This window comes from Cryptomeria japonica, chromosome 10 (genome assembly GCF_030272615.1).
Source record: "Cryptomeria japonica chromosome 10, Sugi_1.0, whole genome shotgun sequence".
Lineage (NCBI taxonomy): Eukaryota > Viridiplantae > Streptophyta > Pinopsida > Cupressales > Cupressaceae > Cryptomeria > Cryptomeria japonica.
Window position 1 is genome coordinate 785,009,411 of NC_081414.1, and position 15,994 is coordinate 785,025,404.

Consider the following 15,994-nt stretch of genomic DNA (forward strand, 5'->3'; position numbering starts at 1 on the left):
TCAAGAGGAAGCTTCTAGATTAAGCATCAAGATGGGGTCGTGCATTACATTTGGCCCTATTTTTCAGCCACGAGAAAACATGCAAATGACACATGTACGTCTCCGAATGACTCCCCATTCAAACCTCCTAAGTTGGGCACTCAAAATTTATTATTTTGAGGCATGACAGATTCTCTGACACATCTTACAACTATCATATCTTACAACACTTACAGTTGTAAGATAATTCATCATAAATGAATAATTTTAGCTTAGTCTATTACAACTTGTTATAACCCTCTCCATGCAAAAGGTATCTCCTGCCACTTGTCCATTTTGTCAGAGAATCTGTCATAGGCTGACACTTGTCAAGATCGTCACGTGGGATGCCTATCTCCACATGTGGAAAACGTGTCATACAACCATCGCCAAGTAGGATGCCACCAAGCCTATGGATCCCACTAGGTGACTAGACATTTGTAGGCAATAAATAAAATAGTAAATTAATACATAAATATATATGCCAATGTTAGCATTTGCAAAGGTTGAGTCACCTTAATCCCAACAGTAATCACCGGTGAGACCCACGACAAAGAGACTTATTATTGGAGTTCTAAACAATCTAAACGGTTGTTCATTTTGCAATTTGGAATCATTTAGAAGCGTATCAAATTTTCATTATTAGTTCCTCCGTTGAACGATAGTGGAGGGGCTGACATTAACAAGTGATTAAAATATTTTTCTCTAGTATTCATTTACATTGTGTAGATTGAATATTGAAATGTGCTCAAAATTTTTGCAGTTGTTATTGACTTCTGCAAAATGACAATGAAGGATTGTAGTTTAGGAGTCACTATGTCTGATAGTGCATTGTAGATTGCCGATCTTTGCAGATTGTTAAGATTTTTAGAGGGCTTTGCAGATTGCCGATCTTTGCAGATTGTTGAGATTTTTAGAGGGCTCAGAATGTGTGCATCATCCCATCCAATAAAAAATCTAAGCCATATCAGTCAATTCCTAAGAAAATAAATTAATACTATTCAAAAAACTAGAAATCCCTACAATTACTATTTGATACGTCCCATCCAATGGAAAATCTAAGCCATATTAGTCAATTCCTAGTAAAATGAATTAATATTATTAAAAAAAACTAGAAATCACTACAATTACTATTTACAATATGGGCAAGGTCACATATGAGATTGATGTGTTTCGTATTGTAGTGAGCAAGCTTTTCAGAGATATTTTAGATGTTGCCCTTCAATCCTCAATACTATATACATTTGAATTAACAAATACCTATACATTTTATACAGTATATAGTCGGATGCAATGCTGGAGGGGTTTAACTTCTGCAAAAAGTTCTTAAAAAATACAATTAATCAACTATGTTATCTATGACCATTGGGGCCAATGAAACTTTGCAAGGAGGAAGGACAGGCAACGGGAATTTTTTTCAATCCTACACTGGCTCCATATTCACTAATTCAACAACCACCATTATCACATCCAACAAGTAATATTTTGATTATTCTCATATTCTAACGAATTCCATAACAGAGGAATTTTCTAATAATATATACTAAAATGACATGATGAAAACCTTGTACAACAGTCTTACATATCCTAAAAAATAAATATGGAAGTACTATCATTGGAAAGATCAGCAATAGTCTTTCACTAATTATTTTGAAAGCTTCTTTTTCACTGCTCATGCTTGTGTATGTTTTCCCAGGTAGCTAAGTTAACTATTGGTAATAGATATGGCAGCTGCAACAAATCAACTTGTTTGTAAATTTTAAACTTATTGCAAGACATATATTATTATTATATAAGACCTTACAATGTTCATTAAGTACAAAAAAATGTTTTATGTTACTTTTGTTAGCCGTAGTTCCAGTTTAATCCTTCAGTTTTCTCCATGAATGATGGATGATCTTTTCATGTGTAAGCTAATTAAAGAGAACTGCAAGTTAATCTCTTTAGGCCTGTTTACCGTAATTTTAGTTCTTGTGGTATATTATCTTTGTAATAATTCATGTATATTGAATTGTTAATGATAGATTTAGTTTTTCATTCATTGCAGCTGTGTTTTTATTTTTCCTCCGTTCCTTTACCTACAAGTTTTTCTCTTCTTTTCCAGCCAAGATCCCATAATTTGTTATCTAGGTTTAGCTAAGCTACAATTTTATATAGTATTAGAGCACACAAGAGGAATGGAAAACAAGGATAAACTTTTCTTTAGTAGGTTCTAAAAATTAAAGCTATTATAGAGAATGGAATTTCTAGTCTCTGTAATTATCACACCATATAACTAATTTGAATGGAAGTCAAAGATTCTACTTCAAGTCCAAAGTAGAAGCTTGTATTGGATAGTTATGGACATAAAGGTTGAACCTAATTCTATAGTTGAAATATCCAATTACTTCAATTAGATGGATAAGGCCTTCGATCTCTTATGCTTATCCATGTCTCCACAATTGATGTTTCATGTCAAAGCATGATTAAACCAAATGAGGTTTGGAATATGATGGATGCTATTTTTGGGAAGCAAGATGACATGCAAGGTCACATCCTTGAAAGTGAACTTGAAACTCATTAGATCCAAGCATTTTTGAAAGTATTCAATTCTTCATCACAATGTTCAAGGCCTTAAATTACTCTAGTTGAAGGGATGTGGGATCGGCAAATCCATGCAAGAAAAAAAATTATATCTTGTTATTCTATCAAAATTGGGTCTAGAGTATGTTGTATTTATTTCCACTATTCACATAGTTAAGCTTACAATAGGATCAACTTGGAATATGAGGGCACACTCATTGATTTTATTGAGCCTTTGATACATGACCGGGATAAGCTCATAAAGATGGGTACATTGAAAAGTTCCAAAGCTCATGCACATGTTGTGCAAACAAGTGGGAAGAACAATTTGAACTCTAATTAGCAATCCAAAGGAAAAGGGAACAAGGATCTAGATCCAATAAAGGGAGGCATTCTCAAACCTCCAAATGAATATACCAGCTTGAATTAAAATAAGGACAAAAAGGGAAAATCAAACTGCAACTATTGCAACCATGGTTATCATCTAGAGTCATTGTTCATGAAGAAGACCATTGACCTCATTGTACAAACACTTTAGCTAAATAATATTGGTAACTATATTCTAGAAAGTGCCATCAAGTAGGAAGAAAGAGCACCAAATACAAAAGACAATGCAAATACATTAATTTCTATTCATTCTTATCTAGATGCATATATCATATATTTTCAAAGCCCATGCAAAAATGTAGTCTAGGAAAATGATCGAGATTCTCCACATAGATAATGGGGGGAGTATTTCAACAATTATGTCCAACATCTTTGTGACAAGGAAAGAATACTATTGTAGAACATGGTACCTTACACTTTGCAACAAATTAGGATAGCTGAGAAGAAGAATTAATATTAGAAAGAGATGACCAGTTTCATGTTGCATGATAGGTCCATTCCGTTAAAATTGTGGACTAAAGCAATCAATTGTTCTTCGTACATACAAAATAGATATCCTCACAAATTTGCCACAAGAAAATACTTTTTGAATAATGGAGAGGCATGTAATTGGAAGTCACACATTTTCACATTTTTGGATCATGTGCATGAGCATGCATTCGTGTAGACATGAGGAAGGTTTTGGAGCTTCAATGAAAATAATGCATCTATGTTGGATAACTAGATGGTGTAAACAAGTACAAATTACTAGATATTTTAAGATAAACTGTCTGCACTGAGAAGAGTTTCTACTTTGAAGAATTTTTTGCATGTGCATCTCAAGAACAACATGCCACCAATTCTATGTTTTATCCTCTTACATATCTTAGAGATGATACATGCAATCATTTTGATCTTTTTTTAGATATTTTTGAATCCGATTCAAAGGAACATGAGCATGCATGTGCTGATCCATAACAAAAGCATAATTAGGATTCCAGTGATGATTTACTTTCTCCTAAGAGAAATGAAAGAACAAGGAACTTAGCTGATATATAAAATGTCTTTGATGCTCTTTAGCTACCAAGCTAATCATGTCAATGAATGTTGTGGTTATAGCATTGGAACCTTACACTTATGTAGAAGATGTAGATAATCCTCTTTGAGAAGGAGAAATGAAAGAGGAGTACAACTAGTGCAGTTACGGTTGGGAGGAAACTCAATGAGATCTATCTGTAATGTGCAGCAAGAGTAAACACAACAAAAGAAAGACAAGATGATGGAGGCAATGCAAAACTGATTGATTATATCATGAAAAATAACTGGTAACATCTGGGCTACTAGATTCGGCTCATTGGCATGCAACTACATGCTCAATTATAGAATCAGTCAACTTTAGACCTCTAAATCTTAGGACATATCTTCTATATTTTTCTAGAATGATTTCTAATGCTCAATTACAAAAAATTATATGATTTAGGGCGATCCGGTCAGCTCAAGAGGGATCAAACAATGAAGAACATGATGAAATGTGAAAGACCACCAGGTCAGCCTCCACCAAAGTGAATCTAGTGCAGGGGCACCATGTGGAAATAATGAGTCCAATCCATGAGCAATTTAATCTTTCTTGTAATTAATCCTGTTTATCTAATCATGTAATAGGATCTAGGGGGTCAACCTTGGTGACACTTGTTCAAAAGGGCCAAGATGACTCCTAAAAGATGTCATTTATGTTATGTGGTCATATTTGACTACTATGTAATATTTTTGTGTCAACCAGGAAAGTGGACATTCTCCCTCTTTTTCGAGAGCGATGTAGGAGGGCCCTACATTTCAACGAAGGAAGACACGGTGCAAAGTTGTACATTATTGTCAAATTGTCATGACAACTTTTGTTGTCAACTTAACAAATTTTGTGGTTAGTTGGTCTCCAATGGCCCTATGGTTCAAATTTTAGTTGTGGACGTTGGGAGACGTTAGATGTTGCACATAAAAGCCTCCGAGGCTGAACTTCTATGATTGATGAATATTTGATGAATGAGAAGCCATCTTTGTTGCAACAATTTGTGTCTCAGTCTGTGCATTCATTTTGTTTTATTACTGTTTCTGATAGGTGAAGGCATCTAATGTGTTTAGAGGGTTGAAATAGTTTTATATCTAACATCTCCAAGTGTTTGCAAGGATTGAAACAAACTTTGGAGCTAGGGGATTACTTTACTTTAGTTTCAGGTTGTGAGAAAACCCTACCGAGGGTTTCATAAGACATGGTTGGTTCCGAACATTTCCAAGAGTGAAAATTCCTCAAACTCAAGGGGATGTTGGACCAACACGTGTATCATATCATGGTAGCATTGACAGAGGTGGGCATCAATGGAGGAGAGAGAAAGGTACACTGAAATGCTTGGCATTGTGTAATGGAAAGCAATTGAACAGGGGTAGATTGGTTTAAGGGAAACCATTTGAGTGCATGCCCAAAATTCTTATGGAATCCTTGGTTTTGACAATTTTTCTGAGTGTCCAAATGGTTGTGAAGTTTTTGTGAGTCCATTTTAGAGGGTTACTTTGTAAAACATGCCAAATTGGGGCTCTTGACCAATTATGACAAGTAGTATTCCGTACATCTGGTTGAGAGGAATTCCTCCTGAGTTTGACATATGTTAGTGAGGGAAAAAAAGGCTACTCAAACCTACAATTTTTTTGTCAAGTTGTTTGGGAAGTTCGTGGGTTATTCCCCAAAGACTCAAAAACTAGGGCTATAAGGATTGTGAAGCCTTTGTGAATAACAAGGATATTAGGAAGTTTGTAGACCACTTCCAATGCATGAAAACTATCAAGAGGGACGTGAAGTGACATGGTATGAAGGTGGTTTGGGTTTGTGCTTTGTTGTTGGTGTTTGAGCTTTTGAGTGCATATGGCCTAGTGTGAGTAAGGGCTATAGGTAGAGGTATGTTGTCTAGTATTGAGTGATGTCCACCATTGGTGTTGTGAGTTTGTTGTAAGGTTGACATGTGGAAGTAAGCCCCTGTTGATTGATCAATTGGAGCAAGTTGAGTGAGTGTGTTGGGATTGGGAATCCTACCTAGTTTCCCTGTGCCTCTGTATCATATTGGTATCAGAAAAAGTTTACATCACTTGGGATAGGTGGTCTTGGTGTATGTGAGCATCAGGGAATAAGGAAGAGATTGACACGATGCCTCCAAAGGAAATGTCACAAGAGGTACTGAAGAATATTTTTGAGGAAATGTTTGAAGCCAAAGTGAAGGAGTTGGAGAAGGCTAGGGACAAAGGGAAGAAAGGAGAATGTGTTTCTGATGAGGACAAAGAAGGGGGAGCACAAGGAGGAACCCCTGGGTAGGAATTTTATTTTCCTATTGATCAAAAATAATTTTTGGAAGCCCTAAATGCAGTTAGTCAGAACGCCTTAGGTGGCAAGGATGATATTCCCATCTCTTTTGGAGCAGGGGACGAAGATGAGGTCTTAGATTGGATTGAGGCCTTGACTAATCATTTTGAATGTAGAGAGACCCCTGACAACAAGAGGGTCATGGCTGCTAAGTCCAAGATGAAGGGTGCAACACTCACATGGTGGAATTGTTTGCAAGGTGACAAAGTCAAGGAAGGGAGAAGTATGATAACCTCTTGGGATAGGATGACGACCAAGATAAATGTGCACTTTGTCCCTGTGGATTATGAGGTTCAGATATATAGGAAGATGCAAAATATAAGGTAGAGGGATCTTGATCTAAGTGTCAACACTGAGGAATTTCACAAGTTGAGTCTCAGAACCAAGTACCATGAAGATGAACCAAAGAGGGTAGCAAGGTACTTGAATGGGTTAAAATATAGTATCCAAGATGAAATCAGTATTCTAGCCCCCGATATAGTGACCAAGTGCTATGAATTGGCATTGAGAGAAGAGGAGAAGCTTAAAAGGAAGTCTGATCAGAGTGGTAGAGGAAGAGGAGCAGGAAAGAACTTGAAAGGGAAAGGAAACTTTGGTGGTAGAGGTCAACCACAAAAGGGTTAGGGTGAATCTACTTCAAGTGAGAAAGGAGGCTCCAATTTTAGAAGAGGATTCATAGGAATGAGATCTAATGACAGAGGGAGTGGATCAGGAAGAGGTCCTTTCACTGGGAAGTGTTACACTTTTGGTTAGATAGGCCACCCATTCTATAGATGTCCAGAGAAGAGGACCTTAAACTCTCAAGGTGGAGAGAGGAGAACACATTTGATCCTAGAAGATGACTGTCAGAGTTTGAAGTCACCTGTAGATACAGATGGAGAAGTAGAAGAGAACCTAATGATGAGGATGACGTTGCCAAAGGCACCAATCTGTCAAGAACCCCCACAAAGGAAGACAATCTTTAGGACTACATGTAAATACAGAGGTAAGGTATGTCAGGTGATTGTGGATTCGTGTTCAACAGATAACCTAGTATTCGTAGAGATGGTAGACAAGTTACATTTGACAAGGATACCTTGTCCTTATCCATATAAAGTTTCATTGCTGACTAAGGGACAACAAAACCTAGTTGATGAGCAGGCTTGCGCTGATTTATTCATTGGGGGACACAAGGAAATGATGAATAAGGGATTGATTAGGGAAAGTTTAAGCCCATGTGCAGTACCCACTGTCTTAGCACCCAAGAAGGATAGGACATGGAGGTTGTGTATAGACTCTAGGGCCATAAATAAGATAACTATTAGGTATAGATTCTCTATGCCTAGGATAGAAGACTATAGATTATTTAGGGGGAGCTTTCTACTTCACCAAGTCAGACCTAAAAAGTGGTTACCATCAAATAAGAATAAGAGATGGGGATGAGTGGAAAACTACTTTTAAAATTAATGAGGGATTATATGAGTGGATGGTTATGCCCTTTGGACTAACCAATGCCCCTAGTACCTTTATGAGGCTCATGAATGAATTACTCAAGCCTTACATTGGGGTATTTGTGGTAGTCTACTTAGATGATATACTCATCTTTAGTAAGACCAAGGAGGAACACTTGAAGCATGCCAGGATGGTTTTGGAGACCTTACACATGGAGAAGTTGTTGATCAATTTGGAGAAATGTGAATTCATGAACCAGGAGCTGGTATATCTTGGTTTTGTCATCTCCCAAGGAAGCATCAAGATGGATCCATCCAAAGTTGAAGCCATATTGAGTTGGCCTACTCCAAGAATAATGGGTGAGGTAAGAAGTTTTCATGGTTTAGCCACTTTCGATAAGAAGTTCATAAGAAATTTTAGCCAAATTTGTGCTCCTATGTTGGAAACTATCAAAGGTGGACAAAAGTGTAAGTTTGCATGGACCAAGGCTGCTGATGAAGCTATTGAAACATTGAAGAGGAAGGTGTCACAATAGCGTGTCCTAACCTTGCCTGATTTTATAAAGTTTTCCAAATTGAATGTGATAAAAACCATATGGCTATAGGTGCAGTTCTTAGTTAGGAAGGCAGACCAATAGCCTTTTTCAGTCAAAAATTAAATCACACCAAGAGGAAGTATTCCACTTATGATCTTGAGATGTATGCTCTTGTCCAAGCACTCAAGAAGTGGCGGCATTATTTGTTGCCAAAATAATTTGTTGTCTACATGGATAACCATGCCTTGAGTTTTCTCAACAGTCAGGATAAGCTTAGCTACAAACATATGAAGTGGGTGGAATCCATCCAAGCTTGTACATTCATCCTAAAGAAGAAGAAATGGGTTGCCAACAAGGTTGCAGATGCTCTCATTAGAAGAGTGTTGATAGTCTAGGAGGTACAGTTGCAAAGTGTGGGGATCGATTGCCTAAAGGTAATGTATGTAGGTGATGATGACTTCAAAGAGATTTAAAAGGTATGTTGTAACTTTGAAAATACATATCATGTTGACTATTTTGAGTTTTTTATTCAAGATGGATTATTGTTCAAGGGTGGTCAATTGTGTATCCATAATTTTTTAGTGAGGGACAATATCATCAAGGAAAATAATAGTGGGAGTATGAGTGGTCACTTTGGGTTAGAGAAAAATTTGGAGTAGGTGAGGAGACACTAATTCTGGCTCAAAATGCAGTCTGATGTCAGAAGGTTTGTGGAATGTTGTCTTGTATGCCAAAAGGCTAAAGGAATTCCCACAAATGTAGGACTTTACCAATCCCTACCTACACCCAATAGACCATGGGAGAGCATAAGAATGGACTTTGTAATGGGATTGCCTAGAACCAAGTAGGGATATGACATTGTTTTTGTTGTTGTTTACAAATTTAGTAAAATAGCTAATTTCTTGCCTTGTAAGAGTACCAATGATGCTTCTCACATTGCAAGGATCTTCTTCAAAGAAGTAAGGATTCATGGACTTCCCTTAAGCATTGTTTCTGATAGAGATGTCAAATTTGTAGGTCATTTTTTGAGGACTCTTTGGAAGAAGTTGGGAACAAATTTGTCTCACTTCTTCCGAATATCCCCAAATAGATGGGCAGCCTGAAGTGGTTAATAGGTCATTAGGAAACATATTGAGGTGTCTCACAAAACCTCATGGTCAATCTTGTGATTCAATCCTTCCACAGGTAGAATTTTCCTACAATGACTCAATGGATAGAAGCACAGGGAAAAGTCCTTTCTAAATTTTTTATGGTATGAATCCAAGGGGTGTTTTGGAGTTAAGAGAGTTATTCAGGGAGGTCATTTGTAGTGCACAAGGTGAGAATTTTTCTGAGGAAATCACAGATGTATATGAGTAGGTTAAGACAACATTACAAAAGACTGTAGACAAGAACAAGGAATGGGTAGATAAAAAGAGAAGGGAAGCACACTTTCAGGTTGGTGATATGGTATGGGTGCATTTGTAAGAGGAGATTCTACCAAAGGGTAGATACACTAAGTTGATGATGAGGAAGATAGAACCATGCATGATCCTTAAGGCTTTTGGTTCCAACACCTATGATGTAAAATTACCACAGGATATTAGCCTCTCACCCATTTTCAATGTTTTAGATCTGACTCTTTGCAAGAATGATGTTATTGCAAGTACTGTGATAGGTGAAACAATAGTAGAAGGTGATGAGTGGCTCATCGATCTTCCATCCAAGCCACCTTTGAAGCCTAAAAAGATCCTAGATACCAAAGTGGTGAAAAGGAATAGTAATAAGGTTTACAAACAATATTTGGTCAAGTGGCATTGTTTGCGAGAGCTAGATGCAACATGGTTGGATGAGCATGATATTATAAAGTTTGGTTGAAGAATTGAAGATCTCTTCTCAAGAAGACTTGAGAACAGTTCACCCGGGGAGTATGGTGCAGGGGCACGAAGTGGACATAATGAGTCAAATCCATGAGAAATTTAATCTTTATTGTTTTGAATGTAATAAGGGTCTTAAGATCCAAGTGGAACATTATCATGTTTATAAGGCCTTATAGTCATCTTGTCTATCTAATCATGTAATAGGATCCAAGGGGTCAACCTTGGTCACACTTGTTCAAAAGGACCAAGATGAGTCCTGAAATATGTCATTTGTGTTATGTGGTCATATTTTATTCCTATGTAATGTTTTTGTGTTGGTTTGGTTGGTTGTAGGGCCAAGAGTGCAAAGTTGTACATTGTTGTCAAACTGTCATGACAAATTTTGTTGTCAACTTAACAACGTTTGTGGTTAGTTGGTCTCCAACGGCCCTATTGTTAAAATTTTGGTTGTGGACATTGGGAGATGTTGGATTTTGCACATAAAATTCTCTGAGGCCGAACTTGTACGATTGATTAATATTTGAAGAATGAGAAGCTATCTTTGTTGCAGGAATTTGTGTCTCAGTCCGTGTATTCTTTTTTTTTTTCATTATTGTTTCCAATTGATAAAGGAATATTATGTGTTTGGAGGGTTGAAATAGTGTTATATCTAACATATCCAAGTGGTTTTAGGGGTTGAGAAAGATTTTGGATCCAGGGGATTGATTTTCATCAATTTCGGGTTTTGAGAAAACCCTACCGAGGGTTTCACAAAACATGGTTGGTTCCAAACATTTCCAAGAGTGAAAATTACTTAAACTCAAAGGGATGTTGGGCCAATAGGTGTGTCATAGCATGGTAGGGTTGACAAAAGTGACCATGAGTTAAGGAGAGAGAAAGGTGCACTGAAATGCTTGACATTGTGTAATGGCAAGCAATTGAAGAGGGATAGATTGGTTTGAGGGAAATCAATCGAGTGTAGGCACAAAATTCTTCTAGAATCCTTGGTTTTGACACATTTCTTAAGTGTCCAAATAGTTTTGAAGTTTCTGTAAGTTCATTCTAGAGGGGTTTCTTTGTAAAACAGACCTAATTGGGGCTCTTGATCAATTAGAACAGGTAGTATTCCGTACATCTGGTCGAAAGGATTTCCATTTGAGTTTGACATATGTTATTGAGGGACAAAAAGGGTACTCAAATATATAATTTTTTTGTCAAGTTGTTTGGGAATTTCGTGAGTTATTGCCCAAAGACTCAAAAACTAGGGCTATAAGGATTGTGAAGCCTTTGTGAAGAACAAGGATATTAGAAAGTTTGTAGACCACTTCCAATGTATGAAAAATGTCAAGAGGGAAATGAAATGAAATGGCAGGAAGGTGGTTTGGGTTTGTGCTTTGTTGTTGGTGATTGAGCTTTTGAGTGCATATGGCTTAGTGTGAGTAAGGGCTATAGGTAGAGGTATGTTGTTTAGTATTGAGTGATGTCTACCATTTGTGTTATAAGTTTATTGTAAGGTTGATGTGTGGAAGTAATCTCTTGTTGATTGATCAATTGGAGCAATTTGAGTGAGTGTGTTGGGATTGGGAATCCTACCTAGTTAACCTGTTCCTCTACATCAAAATACTGTAAAAAATCAAAAGGATGAAGTGCGGATCAGACAAAAGGTCAAACACATGCCAAGGAACATTGGAATAAATGAACTGAAGCTCCAAAAGATACAAAAAGGATTGGCAAGATTCACCAATAGAAAATAAACCCAAGCAGTTACGATTTTCTAAGGCAGAAAATTGTCTCAGAATTTGGAAGCGATAACTTGCCAGAAAATTATCCAAATGTTCCGTAGTTCTGGAATAAGTAAGATAACCATGATTACAAGAAAAATCCATCTCCACAAGATTTGGTGAGAAAAGGAAAGAAAATGCAAAAAGAAATGTTGAAAATACAAAACAGAAAACAAACTGAAGAGAAATGTTTTTGGTTGATGCAAGATTGTTAAGAACTGGGGATGCTCTTGCATCAACAACTCCCTCATTGGAAACCAAACTTGGGATTTGGCTCCACTTATTTGTAATCACAATATTTTTAGATGCAGGTGGGACTATAAGAAAAAGAAGGTAGCAGATGGATATGTGAGAGGATACGAGGCAAGGTTAGTAGCCAAAGGATATAATTTTTTTTATGGTATTCACTATGATGAAGCTTTTTCTCCAATGACAAAAATGGACTCCATTTAGTTGGATTTTTCTATTGAAACAACAATAAGGTGGGAGGTGTACCACATGGATGTGAAGAATACATTTCCTTACAATGACCTCAATGATGAGATCTACATGGAGCAATCAAAAGGGTATGTAAAATATTCCTCATTGAACTACAAACTCAAGAAGTATCTCTATGCGGTAAAGTGGGCACCTAGAGCTTGGTATGCTAAAATGGGATACTATATTTTTCCTCAAAATTTCACGTATTAAAAATATGATCCAAGTGTTTATATGATGAGAAGATCTGCTCTCTATTACTCACAGTACTCTATTTAGATGATCTACTAATAATAGGTAAACTATTTTTGTGATTAAAACTAGTTTCCTCGCGAAGTTGTTGGTTGCTATCCAAATCCTCATATTTTTTCATTCATATCCCAATTGTCACCATGAGCCTCCACCTTAGCCAGTGCTTCCAACCTATTGATATTTTTCTTGGCTACATTCAGCTAGGAAAGGAGCCAGAGACCAATCCAAACTTGTGGATGAAGAAGAACCAAAATCCTCAAAATCATCTTCTTCTTCATAATTCACTAATTCAATTTTCTTAGAATGGGGAGCAAAGAGATTCTTTTGTTTTCCCATGTAAAGAGGGTCGAACCGAGTAGGGATTTGTATAGTTTTAGACAAGTTGACACATTGCAGTGAACCTTAGAAACAAGGGTTCTAGAAAGTTCCAGCACCAGGTCAAAACTGGAAATGGGACTAGGGGAGATCAGAGGGTTGCCACTAGACATGATCAAAGATAGATGAAGCTTATAAATTATTAGAATTAAACCCTAGTGAAGAGGGAGAGTATTCTTGACTCTAGCCAAAACACTCGATTGGGATAAGGAGGAGCAAACCCAGTATGAGAAATTCATTTTAACACCATTCCTAAAATGTTTCAAAATGGGAAAGAGTTGGGTGTGAAAGAATTTGAACCTCCTATCCACAATGATATAATTCATGAGCATAAGTGCCACATCTTTCCAAACCCTAGGGAGATCCTCTCTATTGTAGCTACTCTGAAGCCTTGAGAAACCTTCACTTGGTTTGAAGAACCTCTTAAATCATCCTTATAAGTCCTCTTAGGCTTCTTGGAGAAAGTAACACCATCCAAGGATAGACCAGTATTAGTAGCAATGGTTTCTACAAAAACTGTAAAGACCACAACCCTAATTTAAACTTTGTCTTTCTCCCAAGACCAGGAAAATTGCTTTGAGTTGGTAGGGTCAATACCCTTCATCCCTCCACATAGTTCACAATATTATCCTTCACTACCTTTTGCCAAAACTTAACAATGTTCTTGAAGTCATCGCACCTATTTGGTTCTATCCAGATTAGGTCACCACCCATAGATAGATTTTTCACAAAGAAACTAGAGGTTAAAACTAGAGAAGGAAGTTGAAAACTAGATATAAGAAAGGGCCAACATGGGTTGAGATTGGGGAAAGTGAAACAAACATTAGTATTAAAGGCCTACCACAAAAATAATTTATGATCGGTAGATAAGTTTCCTATGACAAAAAATACAAAGGTAATCTTGGGATTATCATCATTAAGACTTATGTCATCCAGTATAGTGGCATGAATATAAGGAGGAACTTCATGCTTAAATCTGTCCAAATTTTAATATGTTTGGAAAATAGGCCAAGATTAGCTAGTCTATCCACCAAATTATTACCTTTGTATTGAGTGTGAATATTCCTAACATGGGCTAACATAGGGAGAAGATCAAGACATTTGGATATGAGGTTTCTTGATTTTGAATTTGGTCTCATTTTCATTTTAATAATCAATATAGTGTTATTATAATCACTTTTAATGATGATTATATCGTATCCTCTATCATTCACAATCACAATTCAATCCAGTAGATTGACTACAAAGCTTGAGGTTTGAAATCCAAGGTTATCTATGTAGGATATGATCATTTTAGCACTTGAGTCCCTTGTGACCCCACCCCCACTTGCTCGACCTAGGTTACCTCTTGAGAAACCATTGAAATTTAATTTCAACCAATCAGTATTGGGGGAGGGGCATTTTTTCTGAAAGAAATTAGAGGAGATATTAGGCTAGAAAGGGAAAAATCAATCTACAACCAATCTACCAATCTGAGGATGAGGGTGGGTTAGAGTATTTTTTCTTCACAAAACATTTTTTATTTTCTTTGACATTGTTAATTATGGAGATGGCTAAATTGTCCCAACTAAATTTCCTATCTTTAAATATTCTGTTGTTGCTTTCTTTCCATAAAATCCAGCATGTACAAAAGAAGGCCTACCACCAAGGATCCCTGATGAGGGGATGAGATGATGAAGGTGACCAACTAGAAGTGCTTCCTTTAGGATTCTTATTCTAAACCTAGACAACAAAGAACATGTTATAAATTCTCTATTTGATATTCTAGGAGATAGGATAGTAAAATATAATATGGTTTATACTCTCTTCCTCCTCCTCACATAACACACATATATTCATGAATAGGAAGCCATGTTGCTTTAGGTTTTCAATAGTAAGGATTTTCCCATGGAAAAACACCCACTAGAAAAAACAAACCTTTGAAATCTTTTTGAAATTCAAAATATTTTACCAATTAAAGAGAGGGGTGGCATGATGGAGTAGCAATTTTAAAATCGATTTGATAGAGTACTTACCATTCTTAGAAGAGGCCCAAATCAACTTATCTTCATCTTCTAATTTGAAAAAGCTAATATTATTAAAAATCCCGAGAAGCTCCAAAGCAACCATTCTCAATAGATGATCAAAGTCCAAGGGATTAATTCTCCACAACAAGGGGGAAAGAATTAGGAATCTAATAGTCTTTGACATAGCTCCCAAATATAAAAATTAAGTCTCTTTCAATAGATGAATAAGTGGGGTCAAACTCCTAGGGGATACGGGAGGACCACCCATCTTTCCATAATCATATACGACTCCCATTTCCAACTTGCTACAAAATACCCTTTTGAAGTAGCACCCAAGTCTTAAGAAGGTTGTTCGAAACATGGGATCCTCTAGGAAGGAAATCAAAGACAAAAATGACATAACTGAGCCTACCAAGAAGATATGTACTCTTCATTACTGCCGACCAATTAGATTCTCAAACAAAAACCTCCACCCAATCTTTGCCATGAGGGCCATATTTAGGGAATGTGAGTCTCTAATACTTAGTCCGCTTGATCTTTTCAATTTGATTATGCAGATTTTGGGACATCATATAGATGGCATTTTGGACCTATGATAACAATTTCAAGCCCATTGGTGTGTTCATGAATGATTTATTGCTCACTAATGCTATACAACTTCTCAGTACTACACAGTGTTTGTCAGATCAATTATCTACTATTTGTGTATGAAATTTTTGTGATTTTCTACTTCAAAAGATGAACATTAAGGAAATATGTTTATGAATTACACATCTTGTTTGGTGGTCTTCATTATGTTCTAGATGATATATTGTGTTGGAATCAATGTTTGGTATTTAGTTTTGATGTATGATGGCGACTCAGTGTGTTCAGTTGATTGTATTTGGTCCTAACCTATTTTATTTGGATTGGAACATGCTTAAGTGGAATGTTATCATCCTATTGAGTCC